At 41.1% G+C, this 22,061-nt stretch overlaps 1 protein-coding gene and 1 long non-coding RNA gene across 4 annotated transcripts in view; one reads left to right on the top strand and one right to left on the bottom strand.

Moving 5' to 3' along the window:
- LOC128876329 (zinc finger MIZ domain-containing protein 1) overlaps window positions 1-20,425 on the bottom strand; it is a 35,900-nt gene extending 15,475 nt beyond the window's left edge. Inside the window, exon 1 of one of the 3 annotated variants that reach the window (XR_008457003.1) lies at window positions 19,037-20,425. The gene's annotated coding sequence lies outside the window, so the exon portion shown is untranslated. The remainder of the gene's footprint in view (window positions 1-19,036) is intronic. The other 2 variants (XM_054122590.1, XM_054122592.1) reach the window with 2 other exon arrangements.
- LOC128876330 (uncharacterized) lies at window positions 13,656-17,280 on the top strand. The gene is made up of 2 exons (XR_008457004.1): window positions 13,656-14,215; window positions 14,407-17,280. It is a non-coding gene; the product is annotated as an uncharacterized LOC128876330 (long non-coding RNA).
- Window positions 20,426-22,061: the final 1,636 nt, after the last annotated feature.

The following is a 22,061-nucleotide window of genomic DNA, read 5'->3' as shown; positions in this document are numbered from 1 at the left end:
AGCTATTTTGTAATAAATTCATACTTATCGAAGTGGAGTAATCATATTTGAATTCATTGGCAGGTTTTTCAACTGAATGGACGATTACGATGGTTATTGACAGCTACTAACGTCGAGCATTTTACGAAAACTATATGCTGATATCATTTGAATAAATACAGACATACTACAGACATAGTAGTTCAACTCATTCATATATGTATTGCAACCATTAACTGCGTTCGTCTTTCTTTGGAAAAGTTAAGAGGTGTGTCGGTGTATTGAAATTAATGGCCAATAGCGTGTCTAACTAAGAAATTCATTCATCATGGAAATTCACTCGTCTAACAATAAGTTCTATCGAAGAAGTCACACGTTCGACCGATCTAGACGCACCTTTAGGAGCGACAAAGAGTCTGGTGAACGGGCGCGGGAGTAAGGAGGACAAAAAACGAGCAGGCCGCCGGATGCCGATCGCAACACTTCACTAAAATCAGGACAACGACGGAGAAGGAGGATGGGAACGAGGATTCGAGAGAGTCTCGAGACCGCCGGAGCCTGCGACACGTAAACAAGAGCGTGTGTCCGAGGTCGACTCGCGAGGAGAATCGTGGGAGAAATTCCTACTTTTTTTTTTTCTTCTCTTCAGGGTTTAGTTGGAGAAGTCGACGGAGAGAGAGAGAGAGAGCGCGCGCCCACAGGGAAAGGTGGGAGAGAAGAGGCGACGACACAAACGTTGGAGGGCTTTGATCTCGACTGTACGTGCTGCATCGCGTCGTTATTTTCGGTGCGAATCGCGAAGACAAAAGCATTTTCGCCGGAAATCCTTGTCTCCAGTTTCAGGGAAAGGCCAACATTCTCGATCGCGTTCGTGAAACTTCTATGATGTTTCCTGCTTTATCGACGCGTCTTTGTTGCGCGTTCGGAACAGGTTTCGAAACGTGTTCGCTCTCGGCTCACCCTAATAGCGACACTGATAGCACGAGCGCGATACTGTCCTCGCGCAGGTGTTTCGTAATTTCCAGTTTGAAAATGAGGGTGTGGGGTTTCCTTTCAGAGTTACGTTTTAATGCAAAAATCGCAAAAAAAATTACGTATCTACAAATGGTACCAAGAATCTCAAAAATTCAAGTAACATTTGTGTTATATCATTTTATTAAACGTTATGTAATAATATATAATGATTTTTGGTACAAAGAAAGAACAGTATATATATATGTATATTGCGTGAAACACGTGTATATTCGCCGAAAGCTGGGCCACGACTGGGTTCGCAATAGGCGTAGAGCGATTCTCGTTTATTGGCACGCCGCGCAATTCAAACGTAATAAATTTGTATAATTTTCCCAAACAAACATTTAGCCATGCAGGGTAATAATAATTATATTAATAGAAAGAAACGTTTGTGTTAGTCAACTTTTGCTACGTAAAAAGAATACTCGAGTTATTGTTAATAATTGTGTCTTTGTTCGAGTCCTGCAATTGCACATCGCAGATGTGGAGACCACCACAAGGAGCAATTTACATAAAGATCAAGGCTACCAGGAGGAGGAGACCGAAGTTTTGAGCGGGAGTCGACACGTGCCTGTTACCTAATGAGATCTCGCGTCATTATCGTAAATATTTTCATTTTCAGTTGGTCATCCTTGATGACACCAATTTCAATTCACCGACGAACGAGGAAAAAAACTTCCACGATAGACAGACAATTTTTATTTGAATAATAGACGACGAATAGAAATTCCAAGTCGATTCATTTGCTACGTTCATTCAGTTATCGATTGTGTAATTTCGAGTATAATCGAACAGGCGGTTGTGTAATTTACGGTGTAATTTTTATTGAACACGCGACGTATTAAAACTTGACTATTAATTATTATACTATTAACTGACATCAGAGATGTACCTGTATACATTATAGTATAATTAGTAGAGAACAAGTACCTTTCACGAGTTGTTTTCGCTAGCGTTAAATACGACTGCATTTTGAATAAAATTTCAATCGTGTACTAGATAATCGATTTCTTTTCAAGAATCTTTTCCAATTTTGTGATCTTCGATCCAACGTTAGCATAGAACTGTCCATCATCGGCATTCCTGTTTGCATCGATGAGTGACCTCGCGTGTCAAATTGATCCGTGCGCTATTAATTGTGCAACAACAACATGAAGAGTGGGGGGGGAATGATTCGATTCCCTCAACCTCGAACGTAATTCGTCGAATTTCAATTTGTTGGAAATATCCTTTCACGAAAATGAAAGGAAAATGGAACACGTTGGTTCGCAGTGATCTCACTCCATCCTTGATCAGAAACTTGGTCGAATATATTATAACGATGTTATAAATGAATCGAATCTCGATAAAATTTGAAACGCAACTCGGCGAAGTGTCACTTAGCCGTGAGATCCGCCAATGAGCCAATATCTCTGCACCTCGAGAATTTCTCTGCCTATGAGAAGATTCTGTCATTCGCGAGAAACGTTCGTGGCATTTCGAGGTGGATGGGCTAGTATTTTTTCCGATGGTGGAAAAGGTCGAACGACAGAAAGACGGTCGGAACGGTCTGTCGAGCAGCAGTCGACTGCGCTGTTCGCTGGCGCACGTGCTGTCGCGCTTTTATTCGCGCATTCATCGACGGCTGGGACTCAGCCTCGCCTTCGAATGATTAATTTATCGCTTCGATCACGTATCCTGGTGCGATTCCGAGTCGGTGAATCGGGTAACCTTTAATCAACACGCGTTCTCCTTCGATAACACGACTCGCGTAAATTTTGTTTTCACGCCGAAAATCCTGAATCAGCGTTCGTCCGTTGCTGGTGGTCTTGATGGGTTTTTAAACTGGTTGGTTACGGAGCCAGTGTGGCCATTCTGTATTAAAAAATTAATTTTTCCTGTATCCTCTCAATTTTATAGCATACTCTGAATATTTAACGATTTTGTATGCGTCTAAGGTGAATCATTCGACTGAATTTAATTAAATTGAGGAACAAGTGTGGTCATTTTGCACTATAAGATCGTAAGTTTGGTAGATCGTTTACGTCGAAGGCAGTTGGTGTGTGTTGGTAACGGCAATTCGATCACAGCAATCATTGACGTTGCTTTTGTAATTCAGTAGCTTCGGAGCGTGGAGATCTAGCATCGATGTACAGTTATGTATTATTTTAATTTTTCAATCGGGGTCAAATTAAGCCCACTCCGCTACCTACGAGTACATCACCTTCCTTCACCTTATCAGTTGCGAAATAGAGATTGAATTCTAAAGAAATACTTCTTACGAAAGACTAAGTAATGGAGATTAGTAAAAATCTCCACACCTAATAATAATATAATGTTTTCCCTATTTTTACCTAACGACTGAAATCATAATAAACAAAATATCATAAAAATTGAAAATACGACGTATACTAATAGCGAATGCTACCTAAAAGAATAATAATGCACCGAAAAATTCGTTTCCGATTAAAAATCGAGTAGTAGGACTCTACACGTTTCGAAATGTTTCGTAAATCCGTTCGAAGAGGTCTAAGAATACATTTCCCATTCGCAGTTTTCCTAGATGATTTCCGTCACGTTGGAAATTTGTCGGGAACACGTGTGGCACATGCGTGTGCACGTATATGAACGGAAATAACATCTGCTGCCGGTCACAAAGAAGCTGAAAACTGTAAGATTCGACCGCAGGACTTCCAGAGCTTTAGATAACTTCCTTCCGTTTGGATACGAACGAGGAAAGCTATACAAAGAACGACGGTCACAATGGCCGTCGATAATAAGCGTAAACGTAAGCAGAAGAGAAATCTTGCTTCTGCTCAGCGAAATTATCGAGGGCATTCCTTCCAGTTAGCTCTCGTGCAAATATAAATGCGCGCCATTCAACGGAACACTAGGAATATCGTTCGTAACGTACATCGATCTCTAGCCACGCTTGTAATTTTAATTGAATCTTTAGAATACCATTGGACGAACTTGAGAATTAAGCATATAGATTTTATGATTGCAAATAAACCGATGGTTAAATTATATGTATATTACAAACCGTTGGATAAAACATATATACGAAAAAAAAAAAAAATTGTTCTTTTATTATTTCCCAAATTCTTGTCTAATTATCAAGTTTTCATAGTATTTCTTCTAAACGTCCTCATCTGCGGCAAAACGATCGTTAGTCGGAATATTCGCAACGAACGCAAGAGAAGAGCAAACAGATTATGCAACTGGACGATATATGCCTGGCATTGTCATTATATAAGGATCATAGTCCAATTCTGGAACAATGCTGCGACGATTTAGTAATTATTACCTACGATACGCCGATGCATAAATGGGAAACGTCGCGAAAAGTTTTTACGCCGGTTCAGACTTGACTCTTTCAACCCTAGTGGAACATACACAGTCAGTCCCATAAAGTATTCGTTCCCCTTAATATCTATCGAAGAAATTTGTAGATTTATAATGAAACATCTATTTGGAGAAATCTAACCAGTCATTTGATTTAGACAAATTTCTTCGATAGTCGTAGTACGTAATACATCCGCTTGCCGTTGGTCAAATTACGAGACACGCAGGATTATATATTAAAGAAAATGAACACCGTTTGCGTTGGGGAGAATTGTACCTTTTTGTCTGACTACGGTCTTTAATTCATAAGCGATCCTAGTTTAATACGATTTTAGTTTACATAATTTTTAAAAGAGGAACGAATAGAATTCAATTGGAAAACAGCAGGGCCGATAGGGTCGAACCGCGCGTAGAGTCACCTAAAGCCACCTAAAGCCACACTACTGCACATAAAAACGCGAATATTTAAAAGATTTCCAATGATCTTTGTATCAGCATAAATAAGTTCTCCAGCAGCACGTTACGTAAATACGACTACAATGCACAGATTTAACGCATTCGTGATGCTAATATGGAAAACATATGCAAGACGAATATAAAATATATTTTATAAATCAATATGCGAATATTAATATTAACATTTCATTTTGTATGTGTATTTATTTGACGTATGTTTTCCATACTTGTATACGTCATTAAAAGAATAACACGTACGAGTGGAAGTGTGGCTTTAGGTGGCTCGATTCGATGCTTGGCTCATGCTTGGACGCATCCTCAAACCTCAGCTATTGGTGTCACGTTACAGTTCCACGTGAAATGCGTATTACTTTTGAAAATTCTACCTCCCGATCGTTCTAGTAACATTCTTACGTCCACGAAAATTGATATATCTTTCACTTGTCTTTAATTATATTTCTTATAAATATGTTTTTTTCTTTTCTTTATAGTTTCATCTGTCTTTATAATCTCTTCTAATATATTACGTTTCCTTTTCCATTTAATATATTTCTTCCTGTTCAAAGTGAAAATTCGTTAAAATTTACGCTGTTAGAAACGATCGTATCAGTTGAAACGTGCGGCTGAACTTAATATACGAAGATTATGAATACTTTGTCGGATGTATCGCTGGTATAATGCAACTCGCGAAGCAATTACGAAACCTTTGTTGACACGTTAACAGTTTTTGGACGTGATGTTCGTAACGCCAAAGAAGCCGCTTCCATACTTTATCTTTTGTGTCAACTAAGGCGCGGATGGAATACATTGCGTTATTATTAAATACGAATCGAATTCCTACGTGTTGCTGACGTCGTTAAGAAAATTTGCGAGGCAAGCGAAATTTCATTGACCTTCGTTATTTTATTTTTATTCGTATATTTATTTGTTTATTTATTTATCGCGATTGTGCCGTTTGTGCTGCATTCAATTTATGCCAATGCAAGTGGAAAAATGACGAGGTTCGGCTGAACTGCTCGTCTTAAACCTAACGTCAATTATGAAACTCGCTCGTTGCCAGAAATGGGTAAAATTGTATTTAAATTAATAACGATTAAAAAGAGAGCGTAGCGAGTTTTATTCTTTCGAGATAAAATATTATTATAATTCTTTAATTCGTTGTTCGAAATGAGATTTTAAATAAAAGGTTTTTCGCCATCTCTGTCAGTTGTTGTATAATAAAGACGAGATGTTGGACGATTTGCTTTGATGAAAATAATTTAATTCTAAGCCGGCTGGGACAATCGCGTTTGCGTAAGTTACATCAGGCGTGCTTCCGAATAATATCTCGAAATATGACGGATGTAATTTATCAGTCATTCAGTGGTGGCGTAATATCCGCAGCTAAAATATTCATCTTTTGTTCTGTGAAGTAAATCAGAACGAACCGAACGAAACGTTCTTTCAAACACAATCAAAATCATTCTGTGTAAAACAACAGAATTCAAAGGTCCATGGCACAAAAAAAAAGCAACTTTCGACAGTCTCGATAGATTCGATTCATCAAAAAGTAATTTTCATAAAATACCCATCGACTAATAGGTACTTTTCATGAAAAGTAACACATGGGAATTGTGTACCTGATCGATATTTCGTAGTTAACTTAAATTTTGTTTAACATTCTATAACTATCTATTAAGTAGTAGAAATTTCGCCCTTCGATTTGCATTTTGTTAGAATCGAATCGCTACGCTGAGTTATGACATTTTACAGTTTCCTATTTAACAGACAGACCCAGAGGTACCCAGTGGACCCAGACCTACAACAACCCCTACAAATGCGTATGCAATTCTAAGAAATACTAGTAAACATTCTAGTATTTCCTGGAAGGAAAACCCCTCCAAGTCTTTTAGAAGAGATACAACAAGCATATCTATTTCTCCTTTCGAACGATTTATGGGTTTTTTGGGTCGCTGATTTCAAATCTGAATGAAAAATGTAGAAATTCAAAATGGCGGATCTACACACTCGGTGTTGTTTTGTTGTTACGCGTTTCGTTTGGTTAAATTTACTCAAACGAGCGATAGAAAGTTTCATTTAAAATAAATCTTAAATTAAAAATTGCAAAATAAATCCGAATAATTATTTCTTGATCTAGCCGCGTCTGATTCTCGAAGAATCGACTCCGGCGCGAAAAGGACGAGTTCTCGCGTTTCAAACGAAATTCCCCAAACAGTGCTACCAACGTTTGCACAATAAAACGCAAGTTACTCAAAGCGTTACGCCCATATCCGGCGATTTCAATATCGAAATCTGCCTTCGTACCGGAGAATTGTTGTAATCCTTGCATCACATCGCTTTTGACGCGCAATAAATCCGCGGAGGATGCATTTCAGCAGATAGAGAGATTCGCGAGCACGCGAAGAAAGGCCCGCGCTTTGTCAGGATTCGGAGAAAGTTGTTTCAGGGCGTTGATTGGCGGATGACGAAATCACGGAAGCCGCCGGCCAATCGTTGCTCTGGAAACTTTCCCAGAACGCTTAACCCCTTTGACCGTTACATAAATATCACCCGATCCGGTGCAGCGTGTTGTTACAGCAACGTATCCAGCACGATGAGATAAAGGGAACGCCGTGCGACAACAATTCGTTGTTGGCTCTCACCCACGTAAAAACTACAACGAACCACGTAATACGTTCGTGAAAGCAACGGAACGACGATCTCGCGCTGAATATACGGTCGAATTGTAACGTAGATGGCGTTGGCGTCGATCTGGCGCCAATTCTAATCGAGCGATTGCAGATTTCGACGTTAGGGATATGCGTTGCGGTTGAAATTGTGGCGAATATAGACTAATGGATGTATACTACGGATTTTAGTGCGAATGTACAGCGAGACGTACGAGCGAGTGAGTGTTATTCGGAATGGTGTGATAATCAAACTGTGAAATATAGTTTAAGAATTCAGAGATGGCGACTACTATCCTTTACAGTGACGAAATTAGCGAGTGCATTGACTGATATTCGCGCTTCGATTATACAATGGATTGCAAGGTATGTAATTCACTCCTACTGGCGGTCTTATTTCCAACCAATCGGGAGGGTCTGAACTTTCTAATCTCTCATGAATAGATGGCGCAAATGTGGGTTTGTATTTCACCCTGATTTGAACTAATAGACCTACACGGGTTCAAAGTCCGTATCTGTTTATTTTTTAATAAACGCCAAACAAACAACATATTTCACCCTGGTGCTATATGGTGCAGATCCGCAGGATCCTGACCCTCGTATTTTTTAAGCAAACTAACTAAACTATTTCAACCTACATAACCGCACTATCAAAGTTGGTAATACACTAGCAGAATGTCGAGAAACCGAAAGCAGAATGTAATTGCGAATCTCCTCATTCGGATAATTTGACCGTAAAATGAACGAAAATATTTTTCACTCGTCGATCATCGAACGCCATAGCATTCGAACCGTTTAACTGAAACAATAGCCAAGGTTCAGCGAGGAAGTAATCTATTAGGAATTAGAAAGGGACGCTGGAAATCACCTTATTACCGGAGAAATCGAGACAATTGTTTCGAACTGTAATGTATGTACGACTGGAAAGTCTTTCTTTAGTGTCCGTTTATAGTTTAACGTGTGCGCACGCACACAGGAGCTCGGAAATAAGGAAACGGTGAGAACGTACGCACGCCTATAAGTTAACTCGAAGCACCGAAATAACGTCGGTCGTTTCACCGTCGTGTTAGGCTAAAGCGAATAAATCCAACTGTCGTGGAAAACATTGATATAGTTTATACCGGTGCTTGGTAATTTGAAGTATGTCAGGGTTAAATTGAAAGGTATTGCCGACAGAGTCCCGCGTACGAGATATTTTTCACGGGAACTCTCAAGGAAGACCTCATTCGCGACGTCTTAGAAACCTGAATCACGATAATTCTCTTTGTCGTCACTTTAGGTCCGAGTCGATCGTTAACCGTTAACGTCAATCGTTATATTTTTATACGAATTATTTATACGAATTAAATTTTAATCGGCATTAGAATTGTTTATGAAAAAATATGCGTAACCTCATTTTATTATTGGAACGTAATATACGACACTTAAGGGATATAAATAAGTTTATTGTTTCTTTTACATCGAGCATGCAAAAGTTTGTCGCAATTTTTGAGGACTACTGTTTATCCTCCCAACAACGAGGCTCCCTGCATACTATCAAATAATGTATTTAAAGCCGCGGTGGCATCGTTTGATACGATCTTACGTGCTCGACACGTACTCCATTACAGCGGGACGCTCGTTAATTTCAAATAATCGCGCGCGTGTTCGCACGTGCGCGGAAACGACCGTTTAAATATATATCACAAGAGACACTATATCTCCACCTGCGCTTTGCATTAATTATTCCGGATTACAAAGTCTTCCACTTTCTTAAGCTTTTCTTCCAGATAAACGCCGGGAGATAATTATACCCTCGCGACGTACAAGGAAAGTTATTAATACGACGCGTTAAATAAACATCGGGGACGAGAGGACCACACCAAAAGCTCTGAAACGGTAAAAGAGAAGAGAGAATAAGTTAGAAAATAAGTTTATTAAGCAATTTATAATTTCAAATCTAATTGAATTTCAGGAAAGAGGACTTTAAAGTTTTTAATTTTAATTCTTAAAACTAAACGTAGAACGAATAAACTTTAAATATAAAAATGTTTCGTATCATCGATCTCTATAAGGTGATATTTTCATAACGTTCGACTGTTTCAGCAAATTGACAATTTCCAGCAAAAATCGTCCCGCAAGCAAAGGGTTAAGCCGAGTTGCGACAGCTGATATCAGCTCGTCTTTCTGGATAAGGTGAGCCGCGACCTTGCGCGCGCGCAATCGCTTCCGGCCAATCAACGTACCCCGTTTGCGATATACAGTTACTTCATTAACCGATCTTTCCCGACCGACACGATTTTTCGTAACTCGTGCCACACCGATTATAATTTTCCCCTTGGACGCGTTAACGCGCTTCTAAACACTGTAATAAATCGCGAACGCGTTATCGTTACACCGACGATTAATCTTTCCAGCGGAAACTCGATATACAATGTTTCTACGGTTATCACCCAACCATGAAGGAACTGTTCTGTATTATATTTCTCCTGGTAGCCGCGTTTCAAACCGCGCGCTGAGCACACGGGAATGATTTAATATGTGCGAAGGGAATGACGGCTGATAGTACACGTATACTAGCTTCGTGAATAAGGTGGAACGCGACCTTGCTGACCTGTCGCGCGCGAGTACTTTTGACTAATCGACGCATCTCGCGCGAGTCCGAACCGATTCTGCGTCGTTGGTAGCCAATTAAATTCTGCTACTTATGGAAACGTTAATCCTATATGTACATGGTTTCATCTAGCGAGAACTACTTGCAAGAATCTGAAATTATACTTCGTGTTCAAAGAAGAAATTTTCCGATCTTGAAACACGTGCTTCATTTAAAATCCCCTTATCCATTATTCCTATTCCTCTAACCCAGACCTAACCGTGCTCTATCGATACTCCCAAGTCGTTAACTGTCTTCGATCGTAGGCTAGAGTATCGTAGCGTTACTACACAAGTTTCACCTAGAATCACTTTGTAGTGTGTAGGGTAGTACATAAGAAAAACGTATTTACGAAGTAGCAAATTTACTTTCTCGAAGCTTGCATTACAAGCTGTGCATAGTTCGAAATATTGACGTTCTCGCGTGGCGCTTGACATAAGTATACGGAACGAAATTAGGCGTTTGGCGCTTTAAGCGTTAGAGTGCACGCATGCGCAATAGATCGCGTCCCAGCACGCAACCCGGTCGGACAGCTAAGAAGGGAAATGTACCGTGTCGTGCTTTCCACAATTACAATTCTTATCGCCTCGATCAATATTCTCCTAAAATAAAATTTCATGTCTGTTGTACGAACTATACAGATTGAGGAGAATAAACATTCATTTGAGGAAGTACGATCTTTTTCTCTTCGATCAGTGTCGATCACTTTGTGTTACGCGTCTGTCACTATAAAACTTTGTGATACTCTGCGACTACTTTTGCAGTCATCGTTAAAAATTGTCCGATTAATTATTAATCGCGACCAATAACGTTTGCAATACGCAATCATAAACCAGTCATTTCTAACGTTTCAGAACTCATTGATTATCCATCGACTATTGATCATGATTACTGATTATTCATTAATTGTCATCGCGGATTACACGCCTAACATATACGAATAAAATACGTTTTTAATTGAACATGGGAATATTCTGGCTTCGTTAATACGCGATGCAACCGAAAAATAGAAAATTTGTTAAGATATCAATAGAAGCACTATAGTCTAAATATATACCATCTGTGTAAACGGAACGTCACGGTGAAAATGATTCATTAATAAAATTAATAAATTACTTTCTCTCTATGATAGTATTACAAAATCCTCGATACTTGGCTTTAGGGTGAAATTATCTTTCAATAAAAAAAAAAGGAAAAAATGTAACTTTACAGAGGAGAAGATATCAATAGAATCTTATCTTTTGGTGGCTTGAAACATTGTATGGTTTGACGTTGGCGCGCGACGGCGATAAACGATTCCAGGAAGATCACGTCGCGACGATCGCCGTCGCGGTCGATTTGAAAATTCGCGTTCCGCTCTCTTCGATCCGCGCGCCGCCAGAAGACGCGTCCCGAGACGTAATTATGCAACGGACAATTATGAAAATTTAATTACACCTCACCTTGAGCGCGCGTGCGGGAATATAATGTTCGAAGGCTACTCCATTGTCGTCGGACCGCGAGCGTCACGAGCGGCCGCTTCACGCCGACAAAACAAACGTTTCATAATCCAACCGAGCGGATTCCGTCGCGTGTAAACCAATCGTTTGCGCAAGCCTTCTTCGAAGGATAGAGAAGCGCGCAGAGAGAGCCCGGCTCCGTTCCTTCGACGAACTTTTCTTGCTTGCGCGGTGATTTCAACGGAGGCTCTCGAGCGCGTGTCTCCTTTTGCGCGTGTCAATTTCGAGATAAGTATCATTAATCGACAACGAAAGCACAGTTTTGATGTGTTCGAACTGTTTGTGTCGGTCTTCTCAATCTTGATGCGTGATTGTGAAATTATTGGATTGATTTTTATGTAATTAATCTTGTAGGACCGATCGATAGAGTTCATACTAGGAAAAAAGAATTTCATTTCCGGAATTGCTTCGATCAAGAGTATTCAGCACTCGAAGGGTTGCATATAGGTATTTTACCAGAGATTATATGGAAGAAATTTGGTGGATCGATTTCACCTGTATCCCTACAGTTGAGACCCTCTTTGGAATTAAATTTTCTTCAGATTTCAATAATAATGTTATTCGTAACGAATATTCACATGCTGGCAAAATAATTGTAAGGAAATTAAGCGAAAGTTAATAGTTGTAGCAAACCATATCAGCTTGTAGATAATAATTAGGAGTCAGCCGAGGTCCCAGGGAGTCCTAGGGTTTAACCTCTTGAGGGACGACTTTTAAATGAATTTAAAAACACACATCCGAAGCAATTTTTATATATTTTATTCTAAAAGGCATTGTGGTCGTAAGTAATGATAATTTTGATATAAAAGCAACCATCCCTCGAGAAGTTGAACGAATTCGAGGAGGGTGAGAAGAATTAGCATGGTTCCTGGGACCACCTAGCTGTAGAGGGTTAAACACTTAGCGTTAATAAGCTAAATCGCAATGGCTACTCGCGGAGTAAAAATTTTCTACGTGCCAACGCTCCAAGGTGAATTTATAACGCGCCGTTTCGCCTGACATAATTCTTCGTCAGTTCCGAGGCGTCTGTTCGTCGTCCTTGACAAATAAGTACCCTCGCTCCACAAGCGGGAGTGCGCAATCAAAGATGACGATATATTCCCGACTCGCTGATATTTGCCAATTTGGTAAATAGCGGCGCCCTCCTTGTCGAAACACCAGAAAGCTCGCGGTTCGAGGCGAAATTTTCATAGCCGTGCCATCGTCGGACAAATTACGGCGTACTCGTCGGAAAATCGCGATGGAGAGCTCAACGACCAACGAAAAAATTAAGAAAATCAGTTAACGAGGAATTTTTCTAATATTAGTTTAGGACGTAACAACTTTCCTGGGATTTAGTAAATCGTTGAAAAGAAGGAAGAGATTCGGTATCACTTTTAACAATATCCTCCACCTCCATCACGATTTTCTGATAAAGCAATTGTGAGATAGAAAGCGAAGTACATTGAGAAAGAGAATAATTGTTTTTACGGTGTTGCGACCTCCTTCTTTTCGGTCCTCATCAGGTAACTTAAAATGTGAGGGTTATGCAAGCCGCGAGGCGTGTTGGTAACAGAAAGTTATGTTACAAAACGGCAAAAAGCAAATACACATGTGCTCGCAAACACGTATCGCTAGTACAGAATTTTCTAGTCATTATTTTTTTTCACTTTTAGACTGAGGACGGTACGAAACATCGAGGAAAGTAAGGAATCGAGGGAGATTAAATACTAGGTTAACGGTGTACATTCCAAATTTCGTAGGCTGTTACAAATTACATTTAATTAATTTTAATAAACCAACTTCACCGACTTATCTTCGCTAACAGAAATCTGATAAGAAATGTACGTAAACCTAGCGTTAACTCTTCCCAGTTCTATGTTGAGTTAGACTCGACAGATCTGTATTGAGATGAAAAATGTTGGATTGGAAAGGGTTGAATGATCGATAACAGAGGACGAACATTGAAAAAATGGGAAGAAAAGGAAACGTACGCGCACGGTGGAATAATCACACGTCCAAGAGGTATGAATCGGCAAAGTCGACCTCATTTATTTGTGGATAAGGGCAAAGTGTGCGCGCAGAGCAGTGTATCCCCACCAAAGCGATCCGATGGGTGATTCCGAGTGCAAGACGTCCCTGGAAAGCACACGGCATGCGCCATCGAGTGTACGCTTATTTTAACAAACCTATTTCTGATATTGTGCCACCGCGACGGGACCTGTATCGAGATTAGAAGGCTTTCAACGAAACCGATTTACTCGCGGTGCTAAGAGACGCAATAAACGTGGACCGCGCCTGCATACGGCCAGCGATCGCGTGTGCTCGGTGCACATTCGACAAGTACCCCTTCCTTTCGATGCACGACTCCCCCACACCTCCAACGTGCGCGAGGTACGAAACAGTGGGTACTATCTCTATGGCGTTAGGTGAAAGCTCGACGGCTCGCAGAAGTAGCGCTGGACGCCGAAGCAAATGGGAGCTATCGATGCAACGCGTTCGATTATGCGCGAGTTGACGATTTTTAACACTTTAGCCTATTAAGAAATATCGTCGATTCGTAGTTAATGTGGGTCATTGAGAAAGAAAGTGATATTTAAATCGAAGTAAAGTCAACGATGTCACGAAATGTGTAAACACGAAGCGCGGCTAATGTGCGTGTTTATGTATGTATATATATATATATGTGTGTGTGTGTGTGTGTATTCTTTTATGCGTGTATACTCGCGCTCCTTTAACCAATGACCAATGACAAATGATAGAGGATCGTTGAATCTAACGGTCGAAATGTACGAATAAAATGCTTGAAGAGACGTTATCAATGAATTATTAATGTGTCGAATTTTGTTTATTGTAGATGAAAGATAAATATTTATATGGGGTTGGCTCATTCAAATCGAAGTATGTTCGTTATTGAACTGCTATAGATACGTATTAATTGTTATAGTACTGTGTACAGCTGATCGCTAAAATGGGGATGTTTATACATTTATGGCAAATGAAAATATGGTTAAATGTATGAATATTTGCAGAACTCCAAAAATATATAAAATATCGACAATAACATAGACCTAAACCATAACCCGTTATACCCTTTACAAGATAAGACATACTTCCGTTTAAATTTCAATTCTTTTCATACATGAATCTGTATAAACATCCGCACTCTATCGATCACTTATACGTTACTACCAGAACGTATAACTGAGGGAAGATTAACACGCTTCTTCTTTATAAATAAACGAGAACTTTATCTGTGAAATGCACAGAATTAATTCCTACGCTTAATAGAATCCCACGAAGCCAAAATTTCTATTTTTTTTTATATAAAAAGACGTGTTTTCGAGTAACAGGGAATTTACACAGCACCGTTAATACAGCGTCGATGGAGGGGCGCCTGCAGTTTCGAACCAACGGCGCATAAATGTCAAGGGATCCTGACATAGTTTTTAGGTTCTCCGAAGTGAGCGGTTATCGGATTGGAGAAACGCCTTTGTCGATTACATTGTCGGCGAGCAAAGCGATATACGCGACCTGTTTCGGCAAACTATCGTTGATAGTAGCGAGCAACTTGGCGTATGACTGTTAGCGATAAACGATTAGATACCCCGGGCATAGCCGTAGCCTATTGCGCGTTTAATATTGTCAAGACTATCGAAGCGTACGGCAAAGATCGCGAGCACGCGGTCGGTGGCGCACCCAGAAATTTAACAGGAGATGCGGGGGAGAGGGGTGCTACTAAAAATTAACGCTAGGCTCACAGAACCTAGAAGTTTATTTTGACCCATTCCGAATTTCGCAATGAGAGTTACAGAAACCATTTATGCTGACGTTTATCCACGTAAAAAAACAGCAAGGGTACTTTGAACTTTCGTAAAGCTAATGTTAACAGAGGCGAGACATAGTCGAAATTCTTAGGTAGATAAGAATTTTGAATAACGAGAGAATGATAACCAAATTTTCGTTCGATGTTTGTAAAATAAAGATTGGAGAATCGTAGAATGGAACATTTTACAACGAAGAAGTAAAGGTTCAATTATTCGATCGAATGAACGTCAATCGAACTATTTAAACGCAATTGGTTTTAAGAGATGTACACTTCTTCCTGGTTGAGGTATTATTTTGTGACATTGAATTAAATTCTCTTTTGAATTTATACTATTTTTATCTAACTTCGGGGAGTATACTGTAGAGTGATATTAGTAAAAGAAAATATATAAGCTAAATTAAAATTAAGTGGCCCAAGACGTTCGCACAGCACAATATAAAAAATAATGTTAATCGTTAGAATTTGGGTAGTTGCACGACTGCTTCTCTGCTCCTGGGTGCGCCATTGCATACGGTGCGTGACGATTGGCGCGACTGGTTCGATTCAAATTCGCGTCGCCTCTGGTCTTTATTTTTATTTTTTTTTTTTTTTGCGCCGTCAGATAGCAACGTCAGCGACAATGTCATACTGATTATCGTCACGCCAAGCGAGATACCGCGCGAGAACTGCCCGTTTACCCGACTTCGAATCGTTTCCTTACGAGTCACGCGATCAACCGATAAAAATTTCTTTTCGACCCAAAGCATAATAAATGATCACAACGAACCTATAGCAATTTAATCGTGATATGTTTTCTCTGAATCGAACAGTTACGATTTTACGAAAGCTCATTTTCTAAGTAATTCAAATTCAAATTTTTATGTAACGAGTAACAGATAAATGTTTACTTATCTTTTACTCGTTGTTAGCTATTTTATTCGAGATAAGAATTCTGCCCGTGTCTGGCCTCGACGTACAGAGTTGCATTATAAGAATTTCGTTTTACTCCGAAAAATAAAGGTTTTTGTTCCTATAATCGATTAATAATTTGGTGGATATTACATTTACTGTACCGCGTTATTTAAAAATCTATCAATTAAAAAAATGTAGCTTTTACTAGTTATTTTTTGTTAGGCTTGCGATTAAAGTAAAGTCGTTTAAAAATTCTTTTCCTAACGCATTACTTCGACGCGATAAAATGATTCGGTATGATTCTGAATTTTTAGAAATTTCGTCGATTTAGCGAAGATGCTAACATAACGTATGTGCGACCCTGCTGCGCGTATTTTACCATCGAACACGTTCAACGAGTCGATATTCAACCTGACGGAGGAACATTCTCGAGCTTTTCTCAGGAATGAATTATTAAGGTCGTACGACGGATTACGAGGCGGCGTGGTTTCCAATAACTCGCTGCTTATCGATAAAAATGTACGAGTCGTTCGAGAAAGCACGGGCTCGATAATAAGTCTCGCGTAGGCTAACCAACGCGTCTCTCGTGCATCTTCTATTTCCTGTCGGAGTTGTATGCATAACGGACTGAACTCGTGCGTGATACATACAGTGACTAACAAAAGTATTAGAACAGCGAAGAGTTCACCGTAATGTTGCATATAGATCGAGGAACAAAAAATGAATCTCTTGAGGAACAAATTTTAAATGGATTTTATTATGCTTTAATAAAATTAGAATAACAAACAATTCTAATTTCGTTAATACTGTTCAGGGTCTATAGATTGAATATAAGCAACAAATGTTAAACGACTATACGTATGTTGCGTGTCTAAATAATAGTACCGGCACAGATAAACGATATATTTCTATTTTAGAGAATTGTCTGACGGCATACCATAGGTAGTTGATAGAAGTCGATCTACGGAGGTCGACCACAAAAGTTGTACAAAAAAAAAAAACAAGACAAAACTGTTAAAAGATAGTTACGAAAGACGCCTAAACTTGTTCAGAGACTTTTCAAATAAAAGATGAGAACATAAAATGCTCTGGAAGAATGGCACAAGACATTTGGAAACAAGAAACTCTGATGTCAAACTGCTACACACAAAATCTCAAATAAACTAATCTTCAACATTTACTTCAAGGATTTATTCATTTTAACTTACTCGGGAATATAATTCGAAATTACGTTTTTATATTCGAAATTTAAGATTTGTTGTCAAAGAGCGAAGAGTACGAAAATGATATCAACTGTCAATGACTTAAATAGGCGAATAGAATTTAATCAAGAAAATATAAAACTAGAACAAAGTCGAGTAATTAAACGTAAGAAGACTCTAACTCTTTCTATATCAGGATGATAATGAAATAAAGAGATTACTGCCACGTCTACTAATTTTTTTCAAGTTCCAGTAATATTTCCTATCTGTAGCAGTAATTGCATGGCAATCTCTCGGCTAATACTTTTGTTCGTCACTGTACTTGGATTTGTGGCGATGGTATATAAAAGTGTATTTACCGCCATTTTATAGCTATTCGGTAGCGCATCGCTACCCCGTCTATAGTCGTTACACATAAAGGTGTTAATACGTCGAGTGTAACACGTTGCGACCCTGCATTTGATCGAAGATTATAGTGGACGTGACTTCTGCCTGTTTTCGTGTCTTCGTCTCTGCGATACCTCTCTCTTTATTCCCGTCTCTCTCTCTTTCTCTGCCTGCTCGCTCTTTCTCTCGCGTTTAACCGGGATCGGCTCGAGAAACGAGTAAAGACGGAGTGACACATCTTTAGAACAATCACCCGTTGTGAAAGCGCCTTACCGGTTAGAATATCTACTACTGCAACGTAATAACGAGCAAGTGGCGAGTCGAAAGATCGCGAACCATTCCGTTCGTGAACCTTTCCTTTAAACGCGATTTGATTTCGAATTTCGTCGCACGTTGTTGAGTCAATTTTGCACGACGAACGATTTTCTTTTTTAAAGCAATCGGAGTTGAGCGCCGTAAAAAAAAAAAAAAAAGGACCGATAATGTTTATCCGCACATGTTTGTGGATAAAACATTTTTATTGAGGTATTTTGACTGGACTGTTGTGACTTGTCACTCGTGGTATTCGGTGGTGAGGTATACGGTTTTATCTGGATAAAGGACTATTGATATTAGTTAGGTAAACGAGAAAATAATCCTTTATCTACGCACCATTTCAGATATAGGGTACTTGCGACTTTTATGTAGATTGCGAAGTACTTACTTCGTACTTGTATTTGGAGTATACGGTTTTTATGTACTTTTGCGTGGCATTTGTTGTATTTTTATCTGGCCCTTATCGAACTATTGGTTATACAATGATTTCTGCATGGGTCGTATAGATTATCGTATATTTGTATAACATGTGTGAGTTTTATGATTTTTGTATGTCACACACGTACGTAAAGAATTGTTTCCTCATTCAAGTAACGCAGAAGTATTTGCTCGACTAAAGAATAAACGTTTAAACGAAACGGAGTCACGAATAAAATTTTACTTCGATAAATCGTTACTCGTTTCCTCGATCAAAATGTGCCCAACTTCGAAAGCAAACGATCTCCGATCACTGTTCCACGATCGAACGAAACGTTTCACTCCGTTTTTCATTCATAATTTTCAGCTCGTCGCGCGACAGCTCGGATAACCGACGACCACTTGCGCGAATGCGATTAACATTCGTTAATGCACCCAACACTTACCTAAACGATGACACAAAGGAGCATTATCCTTGGTAGATACACCTCTTCCACGGTATAATCCAATCCACCGTTGTGTAAAATGGAGTAGAATAGATAAAGAAAATAAGCACTAGAATCACACTAACGAGCACACTTCCCCGCGGCCACGGAATCTGTCTACGTTAATCGTCATCGTCCGTCACGACGACGAGCACGGTCACCACGCTGCTCGACACTGCAACGCTTTCGTCTATTCATCACCTCGTCATAACAACGGACAAAACGAGCGAGAACGCTCCACAACTCGACTGAACGTGCGGGAACCACACCAGAGAGTGTGTTGCACGCGCGTGCGACTCGGATGCGCCGCTGAGAGAGGGTAAAACTCCTCCGGCTCGTGGCCGACACACCGGTGTTGTGTCCTTGCGGCAGCAACGGCAACAACTTTATCGTGGAGCAAGTAAAACGTGTCTCTCGATGCTAACCGATCAACGCGCCGATTGATCGCACCTCCGACCGATAACGGAGCGAATGTCAAAAATCATAACACAAAAAAACTCGATCCTCCTGTCTAATACGTTTCCACGTAGCACGATGTCCTCTTACTCCGATCTTTCTCTCACACACTTCGAGCGAAACTTTATTTATATCCCAAGCGTGCTACTCGCGCGCTTCAGTTTGTCATAGACGAACTGTCGATGCACGACGAACCGTTGGTTGAGTCGACGAAGACATGGGTAACAAAGACGACGACGATGACGACAGGAGCAACAGCAGCAACAGCGGCAGAAACTTCGGGGAAAACGACGAAAACATTTGAAGATTGTCGCGTGGATGATCGTCAAACGACGATATCTCGTGAACGGAGAGAGAGCGTCCTCTCGGTATTCGCGGACGGCTGACTCTGACTGCTCGGCTGACTGACTACTCCGCGCCGGGTAGCATTGGCCCCGCTAAACGGTTGAAAGTAATACTGTCTAGTGAGAGGCTGTTGGGGCCAACATCGGTCTTGCTCGCACTCTCTCGTCTCTCACTCCCTCTCTTGTGCGGCCCGCGCGCGTTCTCTATCGTTCGTTGTGTGTACATACGCTTCGTGTACCTACAGCGTGTGTCCCTGCCGTCAATTCGTCGTCGCGATCCTGTGTCACGCACACGACGGTGTGACTGTGTCGGTAACTTAGTGTTCGAGGTGGTAGCAGAAGCAGCAGGCACGATGATGTCGTGTTGGTAACGCGGCGATGATAGTGTTGGTATCGAGGCACGACTACGGCCGGAGGTAGTAACGGTAGTGGTAGAGGTTGACGCGGTGGTGGGAGTAGCTACACGCGCGTACCTATACACGCGCAGGCGCACACGAACGCCATCTAGCAGGAGCGCGCGCACTCGTACCTGACGCACAGACGCACGAATACTGCGGCACACGCGTGTGCCACACCACGGACGCGGACTGGATCGATGGTGGGGGATACACTGGCGACTACGAGCGACACAGGCTTCGTATCGGGAGGGGATCGAGAGGGAAGAGGAGAAGATGCGGTTCGAACGGGTGGGGAAAGAGAAGGAAGGATGGAGCCAGATGGATGGAGATCGAGAAGGACGCGCAGGGGTTGGGTGGGGTGAGAAACGACGGCGAGCGAACGATGGCGAGGGGTCGCTCCTCCGACCGAGGGGTTGTCGTGCCGGTGGGGAGGTTTGACCTGAGCTAGTTCCCCTCCATTCAATCCACGGCCACAATATCGGTTATAGCGAGCCACTGTTGCCAGATTGTGCGCCTCGGCGGCGGCGGTGGCGGCGTGTGGGTGGAGTCATGCGATAGAGAGAAAAGGTCCCCTCTGTAACACCACCTCCGTCCTCTTCTCTCGTCCTCGTGCATACTGCTCGATCCGAGAAACGAGCACGTCTGTCTGTTTCTCCTTCTCTCTTGCTCTCGTTGCTCTCTTTTCCCTCCTCTCCTTTCCGCTACCAAACTTCTCTCTTTCTACACTGGCGTCCTCCGTCTTCCGTTCTCGGCTGCTCCCGCGCTGTTGTTGTCGCTACCGGGGCGCACGCAGACCCCTTCGAAACCGAGGTGCATGTGGCATTTCTACGTGCGCCGCCCGGAACTTATGTACCAACGGGTATGCGTGCCTCTGTCGATAGTGGTATATCGTGTGTACATACTACTCTACGCCGTATAGTCGATCGCCTCGAATGGGATGTTTAACGCGATCTTGTTACAAGCAGGATCGATTAGTCGAGCAAATTGAAATTACTTAGACAATTTGTGGACGAACTTGTAAATCGCCTCAAACCTGCCTCGACAAAAATTCGCCTTACCAACTAACCCTTGCTTAACCTACACTTATACGATTACTTTTGGCGTCCTTTCAAGTCGCGTATTTAGCGTCATCGCCTTGTGTGACTAAAACGTTTCGTCGATAACAATCGCTGCACGTTTCGAGGTTCGTTTAACAAACGGGAAAATGTTATTTTATTTAGCACAGGAGAAGTATGCACATCTTTGATTACTTATACGCTCAGAAGTTGATTGGTACTCCAAATCCTCATAAGGAAGTATGCATACATCGAAATGTATATTATACGTTTGTAATATGGCACACAGATTGAGATGCGACATAACTATCACATACGTTCGGGCCGGTAGGAGCTATTTATACGAATTCTTGACGAATTTGTAATGTCATTGCCTCGTACCACGCTGTTAATACGTTTCACGGTGTTCTTCGACAGATTCAGATGGAGATCGAGAATGTCGAAACGGGATTTCACGTTGATCGTACGTGTGCGTATACAATACATAGCCACATACGTGTGTACGTGCGTGTATACGGAAAGATGAGTTGGTTCACGCGTTATTTTTGTATTTGTCTGCCGATGAATACGAGGTTGCTCTTCGAGTCCTCGTTACGTGTCACGGATGTTTAGAATGATACGTGTGTGTACGTTCAGCCAATCACGGTCATCTCGAGCGTCTATCCAGCACCAGCCTCGAAAGATCGGTCGCAGTGTTGCCTTGTCACAGGTTACACTCATATCGATGCACGCG

This window comes from Hylaeus volcanicus, chromosome 5 (genome assembly GCF_026283585.1).
Source record: "Hylaeus volcanicus isolate JK05 chromosome 5, UHH_iyHylVolc1.0_haploid, whole genome shotgun sequence".
Taxonomy (NCBI): Eukaryota; Metazoa; Arthropoda; class Insecta; order Hymenoptera; family Colletidae; genus Hylaeus; species Hylaeus volcanicus.
The sequence above is the reverse complement of the archived record's forward strand: the minus strand, read 5'-3'. Positions and strand labels throughout refer to the sequence as shown.